The sequence below is a fragment of the Schistocerca americana genome, chromosome X, assembly GCF_021461395.2.
Source record: "Schistocerca americana isolate TAMUIC-IGC-003095 chromosome X, iqSchAmer2.1, whole genome shotgun sequence".
Taxonomy (NCBI): domain Eukaryota; kingdom Metazoa; phylum Arthropoda; class Insecta; order Orthoptera; family Acrididae; genus Schistocerca; species Schistocerca americana.
This window is the reverse complement of record NC_060130.1, coordinates 354102911-354116008: the sequence shown is the minus strand read 5'-3', so window position 1 is coordinate 354116008 and position 13098 is coordinate 354102911. Positions and strand designations below refer to the sequence as shown.

At 42.5% G+C, this 13098-nt stretch overlaps 1 protein-coding gene and 1 pseudogene across 3 annotated transcripts in view; one reads left to right on the top strand and one right to left on the bottom strand.

Annotated features, from left to right (window-relative positions):
* Positions 1–13098, bottom strand: part of LOC124554729 — a 284948-nt gene that overhangs the window by 259193 nt on the left and 12657 nt on the right. The gene's annotated exons all lie outside the window — the stretch shown is intronic.
* LOC124556990 lies at positions 2787–2904 on the top strand (annotated as a pseudogene).

Sequence of the window (13098 nt, the reverse complement as noted above, 5' to 3'; positions counted from 1 at the left end):
GCACTGTTGCTTGGGTTTCCTTGGCTGGGAGGACTTCACTGTATCAGTCCGTGGGACTGAGAATAAGTGTGAAGCCTTACAACCAGCTGCTTTTGGGCTCTTCAGCCACTGGCAGGTGTCATCTTTCCCACTAGAAGAAACCTGGGAAGGGAGTGACCCAAGGGACTCCTTCCTAGCGAGAGGAGCCGAAGAAGCGTTACACTTCTCTGGCTCACAAGTGGGGACTGAAATCCCCAATGGTTGGGGGGGTGTTGCTCCCGAGGTAGGTGGTGCAGGTGTAGCCTTCTGGCTCTGAGAGCCGACTGGAATTCGTGGAACTGATGGGGCTACAACAGTTCTCGCAGTGGTGGCTTATGAGGTGGTCATAGCCACAGGATGTAGGCGCACATATTTTCTTTTAGCCTCAGTGTAGGTCAGTCAGTCCACGATCTTATATTCCATGATTTTCCTCTCTTTCTGTAAAATCCTGCAGTCTGGCGAGCAAGGTGAATGATGCTCTCCACAGTTGATACAGATGGGAGGCGGGGCACATGGAGTATTGGGATGTGATGGATGTCCACAATCTCGACAGTTAGGGCTGAAAGTACAGCGGGAAGACATATGACTGAACTTCCAGCACTTAAAGCATTGCATCGGGGGAGGGATAGCAGTAGACCACCACCTTGACCTTCTCGGGCTGTGTGTCACCCTCGAAGGCACTGGTGGCAACCTGCTCATCCCTCAGACCCCGATGGATGCGCAGGACGAAATGAACACCTCACCGCTCTAAATTGGTGCACACCTTGTCATCAGACTGCAAAAGATGGTGCCTGTGGAATATAATACCCTGGACCATATTTAAGCTCTTATGCGGGGTGATGGTAACAGAAACATCCCCCAATTTGCCACAAGAGAGTAATGCCCGTGACTGGACAGAGGATGCTGTTTTTATCAAAACTGAGCCAGAGCGCATTTTGAACAAGTCCTCCACCTCCCCAAACTTGTCCTCCAAATGCTTCACAAAAAACTAAGGCTTCATGAACATGAAAGATTCCCCATCAACTATCGTACATACGAGGTACCGGGGCAAATAAGCTTCACTGCCATCCTTAGCCTGGCGTTCCTCCCATGGTGTGGCCCAGGGAGGGGAATGACTTGGGGTCATATTTCTTAGCACTGAAGTTAGACTTTGCTCACTTAGAGACCGCTGGTAGCGGACCACCAGCAAGAGATGACGTAATACACTTCATGGCATGTTATCTGCCCTGATGCCACCCACTCTGACCAGGGGCCCTCCCCATGGGTGCCACCCAGCCGCAGCAAAGGCCACCTGGCAGGATGGCCATTGCTGGGAGTCCCGATGCCCCAGGGTGACGGGCATCTACTCCTTGGCATTCGTGGGGAGTTAACGGCGCAGGCATCAACAGAGTGATCCCTGTGTTGTCAGGGGCTACAACCAACAGGGTACATGGCGGCTACCGTGCTGGATATGAGGTGCAAAGAAGTCTATGGTCATCATCGGCACAGAAAGTGACACTGCATAGTGCATGGTGGAAAATGCACCCAGGAAGGTGTCCTTGCCCAAGAGATCGAGCAATTTTTTCTGTTCTGAATACTATCCCTGCACTATCGTATATCTGTAATAGGCTGGCACTACAAGAAACAAATCACGCTCTCAATGTATTCTTCTCATACTGATGAGACTGTCACATTACTCCTGATGCACTGATTACTTGTATCAGTCTGTACTGCAATGAAGAAAGTACCAATTCATCAGAAAATATAGTGTATTGCCAGTTACTATCAAGACTGCCCTTGCTAAGTGTCAGTCAGTAGAAGCAATAATAATCAAAGAATCTCTTTTTGGTGGCCATACATTTTCATTACAGCTCAGTCTTCTAAAGGAAGCACCAAACTGTTCCAGCATAAAGTCAAACGCCAGCTTGCCAATCGGGAACATTAGAGCAGAGAGAGCTGTGAAAAAGACATCAGCCAATAGCACACTGACCGAATCCTCTCTAGCACGACAACACGACAGCAACAGCCTCTAGGTGAAGAGAACATAAGCGCCGCTCCCGACTCGTTGCACCCACTTCAACACCAGCATCAAGATTAGGCACTTTGAGACCAGCGACGTTGGAATTGTATATACTGAAGAGATTTCTTATTTGCATGTCGTCCTTAGCTTGTGACACTTCTGTGTTATTGTCAAAGTTATGTATTGTCACTGATTCATTTTGTAATAAAACTCTTCAATGTGATTTGCTTGAAATGTTGTCTAGTGATCCGAGAAGCAGGTTTCCTAGACTCCCAATATTCAACGACTAGGCAGGATATAACACTAACTATACCACTAGCCCAGGGAACACATAAATGGACATGGTGAAAACAGTCACTTAGGAGCGTATGGCTAGCTGGCCATTAATCTTAACTAAGTGGGGGCATGGGGGGGGGGGGAGGGAGGGGGGGGGGGGAGGGAGGGCAATAACCCTGACAAAATTCTCATCAGGGTACATGCATTGGAGGACTGTCAGTGTACTATGTGAGTAACAGCAAATGAGAATTTCATAGCAAAAATGTCTCTAATCTGCCCCAACACCCACAATATTGTATGTACCTCTGTATCACAGATGGTGAGTTCATTTGGTACGTGATTTTGAGGACACACCCAGGAGAAACCAGATTGCAGCTAAGGTTGTCCGTTTGTATAAACTCATCAATGTAGGCTAGCGTATAGTCGCAGTCATAATTTAAAAATCTACAAAAATGTTTTAAAAATATAAATAATATGGAGTATACTCTCTCTTGCCAACGGCCTTGCCGCAGTGGTTACACCAGTTCCCTTCAGATCACCAAAGTAAAACACTGCCGGGCTGGGCCAGCACTTGGGTGGGTGACCATCCGGTCTGCCGAGTGCTGTTGGCAAGCGGGGTGCACTCAGCCCTTGTGAGGCAAACTGAGGAGCTACTTGATTGAGAACTAGTGGCTCTGGTCTCGGAAACTGACATACGGCAGGGAGAGCGGTGTGCTGACCACATGCCTCTCCATATCCACATCCAGTAACACCTGTGGGCTGCGGATGACACGGCAGCCAGTCAGCACCTTTGGGGCTTCACGGTCTGTGCGGGAGGAGAGTTTATACTCTCTCTTGCAGTCAGTTATTACAATCAAAATGAGTGTAGACTCCATACCTCGATAGGAGCTGACATTTGGGTTATGCCAAGAATCATTAGGTATGCTTTCGTACATATCCCAAAAAGCTTTCTCACTCTAGGTCAATTTTCAAATGTCATTTCCATGAGTAAACACCACCCTGTCAAAGTACTTACTGTGATGGCACAGAGGCTTGCATATTTGAGGGAAGCTGAGGACCATGCTGGCTGTAGCATAGATATTGATATTGCCTATGCTGGACAGCAGTCGAAACAGATGAAGAGTGTCCCACAATGCCCCATACCTCCCATATCCACTCCCATACTCATACCCCATATCCCCTTTCAGGGATACTGGGCGACCTACTAGCATTTCACTACATGGGGTCCTGTGGTGTCACCAAATAGGTCCCCAATTCTTGTCAAACCAAAATGGACAACACGAAAAAAGAAACAAAAATTGAAAGACTTGATGAGTCCTCAAACACACATGCATCGGAGATGGAACCGATAGAAGCTGTTTCCACAATTGGATTGGGCAATAGGCCAGTCCGAGGAGTGGAAACTGTTGCTTAGAAGTTGTACCAGGTAAAGATCAAATCCTTGTGTAGTGCTCAGAGGAGGAAACTTCTCAAACAGCTAAAGGAAAAGGGAGGTAAAGAATGGCTTCCTAAATATAAATGGAGATAACTAAAAGCTCTTCAACCAAAGACTTCCAGATAAAGACTGTCTGAGAGAGGAGGTAATAAGACCCTTCTACCTCTAAGACAGGGAACAAGAGACCAAGGGAAGAGTCTAATACTCCCACTTCTCTGGATAAACAGATCCAGTAAAAACCGAGGTGGGAAATATGGAAACAGACCAATAATATTTGCAGACTTGATTTAAGAAAGAATGCTGGTTATCCAACAGGGATATCCACTGGTTAACATTCCTTCACAGCAGTCAACATAGTAAAGAGACAACTGCCATCATGAGTCGTCATTTGGAAAGGTTTGAGGTGGACACAGCATTGACCCAAGAATCCAGTTTATATAAGGAGGGCATTTCAGGTCTCAGAGGAACTGGAGGTAAGTTGATTTATGATATCTAAAGAACTCCAGAACATGTATTTATGTCGCTACACTTAATATTCACTACAATACCAACTAATCCAGGGGTCCAGGAGATACTGTAAGGATGGAGGATTGGGGAATACGGGGCAGCGAGTGAGACACTGGATGTGCTCCTCAAGACTTACTTCCCACAATGCACTCTGGAAGATAACACAACCAGGAGTCAGTCCCAGAGAGGCACTGGTTTACTGGTAATCAAAGGGAAAACTGGGAATCCACCATAGAATGTGCTGATTTAAAAAAAATACAGTGGGCGGTGGACACGTTTTAACCGTTCAAGTCACAACCCCCAAACAGCATCTTTCCAGCTCTACCACAACAAGCAGGAGAGGATTTAATTAGATTTCTATGTAGAGCGTTTAGGGTCAGTCTAGTAGCAGGAATCATTCCTAATGCTTGGAGGACAATGTGGGTTGTTCAGTTCTGAAGCCAGGGAGAACTGATCATACTAATGATAAGAATATGAGACCAATCAGTCTATCCCTGTTTTCTTTTAAAGACATCAGAAAAACCAGCTAACACACATGTTAGGGAGAAAAGATTACCTGAGGTTCCTCTAAAACACTTCACCAACTTTTTGGAAAGGTGGAAAACACTTTACACTTTCAGGAAAGAGCTCTCTACATCTTCCAAGTTATCAAGGAGGCTTTCAGTAATACAACCTTCAAATCCATGGTTAAGAGTTGCAGAATAGAATGGCACTGAAACTACCACATGCAGGTCAATTAAGAACATACTAAGTAAACGAAAGGTAGACGTCACCGTGATAAATGAGAAAATGGCGACTGAAACCACTAGGGGATGTCCAAAAGGAGGGAATTTGTCCCCACTACTGTGGAACCTAGAGGTGACTGAACTCAAGAGTTAAATACACTACTGGCCATTAAAATTACTACACCACGAAGATGACGTGCTACAGACTCTAAATTTAACCGACAGGCAGAAGATGCTGTGATATGCAAATGATTAACGCTTCAGAGCATTCACACAAGGTTGGCGCCGGTGGCGACACCTACAACGTGCTGACATGAGGAAAGTTTCCAACCGATTTCTCATACACAAGCAGCAGTTGACCAGCGTTGCCTGGTGAAACATTGTTGTGATGCCTTGTGTAAGGAGGAGAAATGTGTACCATCACGTTTCCCACTTTGATAAACGTCGGATTGTAGCCTATTGCGATTGCGGTTTATCGTATCGCAACACTGTTGCTCGCGTTGGTCGAGATCCAATGACTGTTAGCAGAATATGGAATCAGTGGGTTCAGGAGGGTAATTCAGAATGCCGTGCTGGATCCCAACGGCCTCGTATCACTAACAGTCGAGATGACAGGCATCTTATCCACATGGCTGTAACGTATGGTGCAGCCACGTATCGATCCCAGTGTCAACAGATGGGGACGTTTGCAAGACAACAACCATCTGCACGGACAGTTCGACGACGTTTGCAGCAGCATGGACTATCAGCTCGGACACCATGGCTGCGGTTACCCTTGACGCTGCATCACAGACAGGAGCGCCTGCGATGGTGTACTCAACGACGAACCTGGGTGCATGAATGGCAAAACATCATTTTTTCGGATGAATCCAGGTTCTGTTTACAGCATCATGACGGTCGCATCCGTGTTTGGCAAAATCGCGGTGAACACACATTGGAAGCGTGTATTCGTCATCGGCATACTGGCGTATCACCCGGCATCATGGTATGGGGTGCCATTGATTACACGTCTCAGTCACCTCTTGTTCACATTGACGGCACTTTGAACCGTGGGTGTTACATTTCAGATGTGTTATGACCCGTGGCTGTACCCTTCATTCGATCCCTGCGAAACCCTACATTTCAGCAGGATAATACACGACCGCATTTTGCAGGTCCTGTACAGGCCTTTCTGGATACAGAAAATGTTCGACTGCTGCTCTGGCTAGCACATTCTCCAGATCTCTCACCAATTGAAAATGTCTGGTCAATAGTAGCCGAGCAACTGGCTTGTCACAATACGCCAGTCACTACTGTTGATGAACTGTGGTATCGTGTTGAAGCTGCATGGGCAGCTGTACCTGTACACGCCATCCAAGCTCTGTTTGACTCAATGCCCAAGCGTATCAAGGCCGTTATTACGGCCAGAGGTGGTTGTTCTGGGTACTGGTTTCTCAGGATCGATGCACCCAAATTGCGTGAAAATGTAATCACATGTCAGTTCTAGTATAATATATTTGTCCAATGAATACCCGTTTATCATCTGCATTTATTCTTGGTGTAGCAATTTTAATGGCCAGTAGTGTACTAGAGGCTACTTTTGCCAAGGATACACACACGATTTAGTCACATTAATACATGGCAAAAATGCTGGTACTGTTACAACAATGCCACAATGTTCCCTACACACTGTGGAAAATTGACACAGAAAACAGAATCTATGTGTCGGCCCCAAAAAACTGGTTCAGTACCAATTACAATAAAGGAAATAAAGAACACACACTGGGACCTCAAACTCCTAAGTGAAACTGTAGCAGTACAGGGGTTCGTGAAATATCTAGGGATGGCTCTTGGATATGAAACTATCATGAACCCTTTATACAAAGAATATAGATTCCAATGCAGAAATCACTCTTATGTGCACTAGAAGGGCCTGTGGTAAAAACTGGGGTACAAATCCCAAGAGGTTGTACAGGATATATGCCACTATAATAACACCTATGATAATTTATGCAGCTGCAGTATGGTGGAATGAAGTAGAACAGAAGGTGGCTGCTAAGGAGCTTGGAAAGGTGCAGAGACTGACCTGCTTAACCATCACATGCAGAATTAGCAGCACACCCACACTAGGGTGGGCCATACTGGACACCTTTGGATCACAATAGAGGCAGCAGCAGGGGCATGTGGTAAAAACTGGAAATAACTGGATTCCTTTAGAACATCCAGAATCTCACTCCAATATAGCGAATGTGGTAAGTATAGGAATGGCCAGGAAAATTCCCAGCTGATTACACAACAACTTACAGCTGCTTCATTAAGCCTTACATTGTAAAAATTTTAAGAAGGGAGCAGTGGCAGAACAAACCACAACACTGTTCAGGAGGGACAGTCTGGCTTATACAAATGGGTCACAAACAGGTGAAGGTAATAGGATTGGAGTATGTGGGATGCAGCCTAAACTAAAGAGAGCAGTCACTCTAGGAAAGCTAGTCGCAGTATTCCAGGCAGAAATAACCACTATCAGAGTGTGCATGGAGGAGAATTTGCATAGGTGCTACAAGGATCATAGCACATTGTCATGTGGCACATAATTTGGTAGGTCATTGGTATACACAACAAACAGGAAAAGCCTGAGCACTGAGCCTAGTAGGATTCCTCTCTTTCTTTTAATGAGTGTTGACATTTGGTTTTTTGCCTTTACTAACTGTATTCTGCTGCTTAAGTATAGCTGAAATAGTTGTAATGACTTATCTACAATATCATGATGTTCTAGCTTGTTTATCTTTATTTCATGTGTGACATAGCCAAAGGCTTTACTTGAATCAAACAGCATTGCACAAGTGAGTTTCTTGTTCTGACATCCTTCATATATGTTACTGAGGAGACACATTACTGTTTTTGTTGTTGATAGCTGCGAACGAGAGCCAAACTGACTATTACTCAATAATTTACCACTTTCAAAATAACTGTAAATTTGCATACATAGATTGTTTTCTGTGACTTCTGATATAATGGGAACTACTGATATGGGTCTATAATTGTTTGGCATTTTTCTTTCACCTTTCTCATAGACTGGAAGAGTAACTGTCATTTTCAGACATTTGGTAAACACACCTTTATCAAGAATACAATTTGCCAGTTATGTTAGTGGCATCAAGATTGTAAAGGTTATGTATTTAATAATACTGTTACTAACCCCATAGTAATCCTCTGTTTTTGAGTGTTCGAGTTTGTTTATAGATTTTATGACATTACTCGAGGTGATTTTTGACCAAAGGAATATTTTGATTGGTGGTTTTTGTTGTTTAAGCAGAGACACAGCAGCTGAACAATTATAGAATTATTTGCAGTAAATGAAGAAAGGTATTGTTAATTGATACATCTGGCACATATAAAATAGTCTGGACCGCACAAAAGCCTTCTAAAACTTATAGTAGACATACAACGTCAACCTCTGAAGGCATGTGCCTAAGGCACTTTATAATGTTCAGAGTTTTGAGGGATCTGACTTTCAAGTTCTACATGCAGGGTTAACAATACAGTATAGTGACCGTATTCAGTCAAAAAATACACCAGAGTGGAAGTGAGTGGCAACAGAGCCAGCTGCAGGTGGGTTAGGGTGTTATGTGTTGCAAAGTAACGTGATCGACTGGCACTGTGAAGCAGAGCCAACTGCAATACGCTAGCAAAAGGATGGAAACCTTTCCTCACTTGCCACCACGAAAGTGTTTAGACTATATGCCTTAAGCCCTGAATAAACAGTCTGGAGCATATAAGCAATCAGCCATTCGTGTACTAAATCACTCTCATCTGAGTATCACAGCATACACCACAAGCCTGTGACACCTGGAGCGACATCTCAGAATGCAGGACAGGGTCCACTGTTCAACCACGAGATAGGGCAGCCTGCCTTAGTCACAAGGGGGCCACCCACTTGCTGGAGGAAGTTCACAGCCATCATAGCTGCACAGCTGCACTGTCACCACAGTCACAGCCAGAGACATCGCTGACTGCGGCATTCTAGTGATGCCATGGTTAGCCTCGCTCTCTGTACTATCAGCAATGCTGAACATCTATTGTTTCGTATAAGAGGCAACTGGTCGCCTCCACCAAGCTGTTCCTGATGTAATATGATCCAGGGTCGGAATAAAGAGATTAACTGAACAAATCTCCTGTCATCCTGGTGTCTCATTTCACTCTCCATGGGTGACAATCCAAGGGGTCGTTCAACACCAAGAAAGGCTGCTGTCAAAAATGTACAGAGTGTTAACCAAATCACAATGAATTGCATTCTTGCAAGACTATCCTCTTTCCCCTTTAATTCATTATCATTTTCTGCAAGCATGGGAACAAAGCTTAAAATTCTATTATAACCCTAACCAAAACTCTTGCACTCAGAACAGTGTTCCTTGTTGTCATTTCAAGTGGAAGTCTAACAGAACATATTTAGTGGAAATAGTTGCAAGCTGTCTTTTCTGATTCAGTACATTACATCCACAATGTCAGTATCTTATGCGTCAGTTACATCTCACTTGCTACTATTGTTGAGTTAAAGGAGATGCAAAATATAATAAAGTATTTCACAGTAGGAAGTACTGAACTAGATGTCCTTATTGCGGACATTGTGTTACTGAGACGGCCAATGTTGTAACATTAAAACTGCAAGCATTCGGTGAGATAGATGGAAAACCATGTTAAAAACCATCCACAGGCTGACCAGCACAACGGCCCTCAACACTAACTTGCCAGGCGGATTCGTGCTGGTGACCGGCAGGCCTTCCCGCTCGAGAAGCAGCGTGTCAGACCATGTGGTTAGCCGGGCGGGCACAAAGTTAAGGTACTCGGCCACTGTTGCACTAATTAAGGGGGAAATACACCCTTTGAAATTCTAAATGTAGCAGGGATAAAATAAGGGAAGCAACAGGTTATCTATAGCTTGTATAGAAACCCGACTGTAGTTATAAGAGCCCACTGCATTCTGCATCCATTCACATTAAAACTGGGAGCTGTTTCATTCGTGACTTGGTGACATTCCTATGTCTAACCTATTTTCTTTCTGTTGAGGCAAAGAACTTTCAATAATTGTTTTTCGTCTTTTTTTTTTTTTTTTTTTTTTTCCTCTAAGAATATCCTCACCAGGTCTGCCTCAGGCAGAACATATGCCTTGTTGTTCTCCACAATTTTCACCATTTTTGTTTTACAAATACCACTATCAGCCACAAAGTTTGTTCACTACTTAAATTATTTAATTAACACCATGCTTTGAGCACTTGCACATAGAGGGAGAGAAAAATGACTGGATATATGCTTCCGTATAAGCCCTAATTTCTTGTAACTTTTCTTTGTGGACCTACGCAAAACGTATGATGGCAGCAGTAGAATCGTTCTGCAGTCAGCTTCAGATGCCGCTTTCCTCAAAAAGAAATGTTGCCTTCCCTCCAGGGAGTCCCAATTGAGTTTCCAAAGCATCTCCGTAATACTTGTGTGTTGTTCAAACCTACCAGAAATGGATCAGCCAACCCACCTCTGAATTGCCTCGATGTCTTCCTTTAACTTCAAACACTCCAACAGTCCTTAAGAATAGGTCACTCTAGTATCCTATACGCAGTCTCCTTTACAGATAAATCATACTTTCCCAAAATTCTCCCAATAAACCAAAGTCTACCACAATCCTTACAAGCTCCGTCCACTGCATATCTCTTCGCAATGTTATAACCACGTAGGTAACTGTATCAAGCAGGACATCACTCATGCTGTGTTTGAACATTATGGATTTGTTTTTATTACTCATCCACATTAACCTAAATTTTCCTTCATTCAAAGTCAGCTGCCATTCATCACACCAACTAGAAATTTTTTTATAAGCCATCTTGTATCCTTCTACACTCACTCACCTTCCACACGTTCCCATACACTATAACTCAGCAGCAAACATCCACAGATTGTTGCCCACCCTGTCTGCCACATCGTTTATGTATACAGAAAATAACAGCAATCCTCCCAACACTTCCTTGGGGCAGTCCTGATGATACCCTAGTATGATGAACACTTGGATTCAAGGACGACATATCGGATTCTATTACTTAAGAATTCTTTGAGCCACTAACATACTGGGAATCTATTCCGAATGCTTGTACCCTTGTTAACAGTCTGCAGTGGGGTGCTTTGTCAAATGTTTTTCAGAAATCTAGAAATATGGACCTGCCTGTTACCCTTCATCCGAAGTTCATAATATATCATGGGAGAAAAGGGCAAGCTGAGTTTCGGACGCGCAATGCTTACTAAAAGCGCGCTGATGCATGGACACAAGCTTCTTGGTCTCAGGAAATTTATTATATCTGAACAGAGAATATGTTCAAGAACTCTGCAACAAACCAATGTCAAGGATATCGGTCTGTAATTTTTAAGGTCCATTCCTTTACCATTCTTATATACAGGAGTCACCCACACTTCTTTCCATTTCCTTGGGACTTTGCACAGGGTGAGAGATTCACTATAAATGCAAGACAAGTAAGGAGCCAATACAGTTAGCATACCCTTTGTAACAACGAATTGGGACAGAGTCGTCAACTGCAACATGCAAAAATCCAAGCATATAGTTATGTTTAGGAGTCATTTCAGACAAAAGAATCAAGCTGTTTAAAAACACAGATATCAGGATTACTCCTGCCACCGACAACTTAAGAAAGAAATGGGCCCATGAAATCTCTCAACCAACAAAGATACTGAGCAAACCAGGAATCTATGAAGTCATATGCAGTCATTGCAACAAATAGTACATTGGCCACAAGGTAAGAAATTTGAAAACCTGTTTTAAGGAACACACTGACTATTACAGGCTTGATAAATCTAACAAGTCAAAAATAGCAATATATATAAACGAAACAGGACACAGTTATAGCAATAGGCAATGGTCTTAAAGTACTGCATACTTTAGCAAACAGTTGGAATGTGGACAGCTTTGACGAAATGGGAATATTCATCCATGGGTCATTCCATGTCAAATCAGCCATGTCATGTCACCCATCATCTCAGATTTTCATGAAACTTTGCACATTTGCTTTTACTTATAACGTAAGAACTTGTGCAAAATCCATTTGCTCTCAGACTAAAACTTTTTTTTATATCGAATTTTAAATGTTGTGATATTCTGATATCTGGGCACTGCAAGAACATCAATGTGAAATGGTAGTTATCTACATTAATGCCCATAACTCAGATGTTTGTGAAGCTTTCAATTTGAATTTTTTTTTCATAAGTTAAGAGACATGTAATTATTCAAGCAGTAAAGTTACAAACAATACAAAAAAATTTAATATGTATGTCACTTTCCAATTTCCAGAAAAAGTGCAGACATACTGAAAAATGCTTATATCACATTTCTCCAATCTGGTGAGAACTTGTAATTGGTCTTAAATAATTTTCAAGACAATACAAATTGTAATGAAATAAAATTATTAATGGCTTTTCTACAAATGGACATACAAATAAATCTGAAATCACAATACTTTGTGTTGTGAAGGAAAAGAATAATTCTAAGTAAGATCATTCATACATGTCCACATACTTCATGAAGTTTGAGGGGGAAAAAATAGAAATTTTTTACAAACTTAAATGCCGCAAATGAAGTTTACCATTTGGATTGTATTACTTAAGACAAAAATAATAATAACAGAAAGTATCTGATTTTCAACACATCCTTATCATATTTCCCCAAATATCACAGAAGGAATGTATCTTTATCACAAAATAATTAATAACTGTTCTTCACTTAAGCAAAAACAGAAAATCAGCTTAAGCTGTTGTGGTTCAAACAATGATTTTTAAATATGTGAAACACTTTCTGACAGCTGAAACAAGATTTATTTTATCGAAACTCTGATATTCTTTAAAAAAGAAGATGCACTCTGAGTTGTCACAGATATTGGATGCCCATTTAACATACATCACATCACTGTTCAGAAGATCATTCAAATCTGATTAGGGCTATGTAAACTGACAACCTCATGAAAGTGCAGATCCCAGAGTTAGAAATTAAAATGAAACATTTTCATTACACGGGTTAACTTTATTTAGGGTCTCAAATTAGCATCTTTAAACAACAATTATTCTAGCCACACTAATGTTAATCTAAAATCTACATGTTCAGCAGTGAAGAA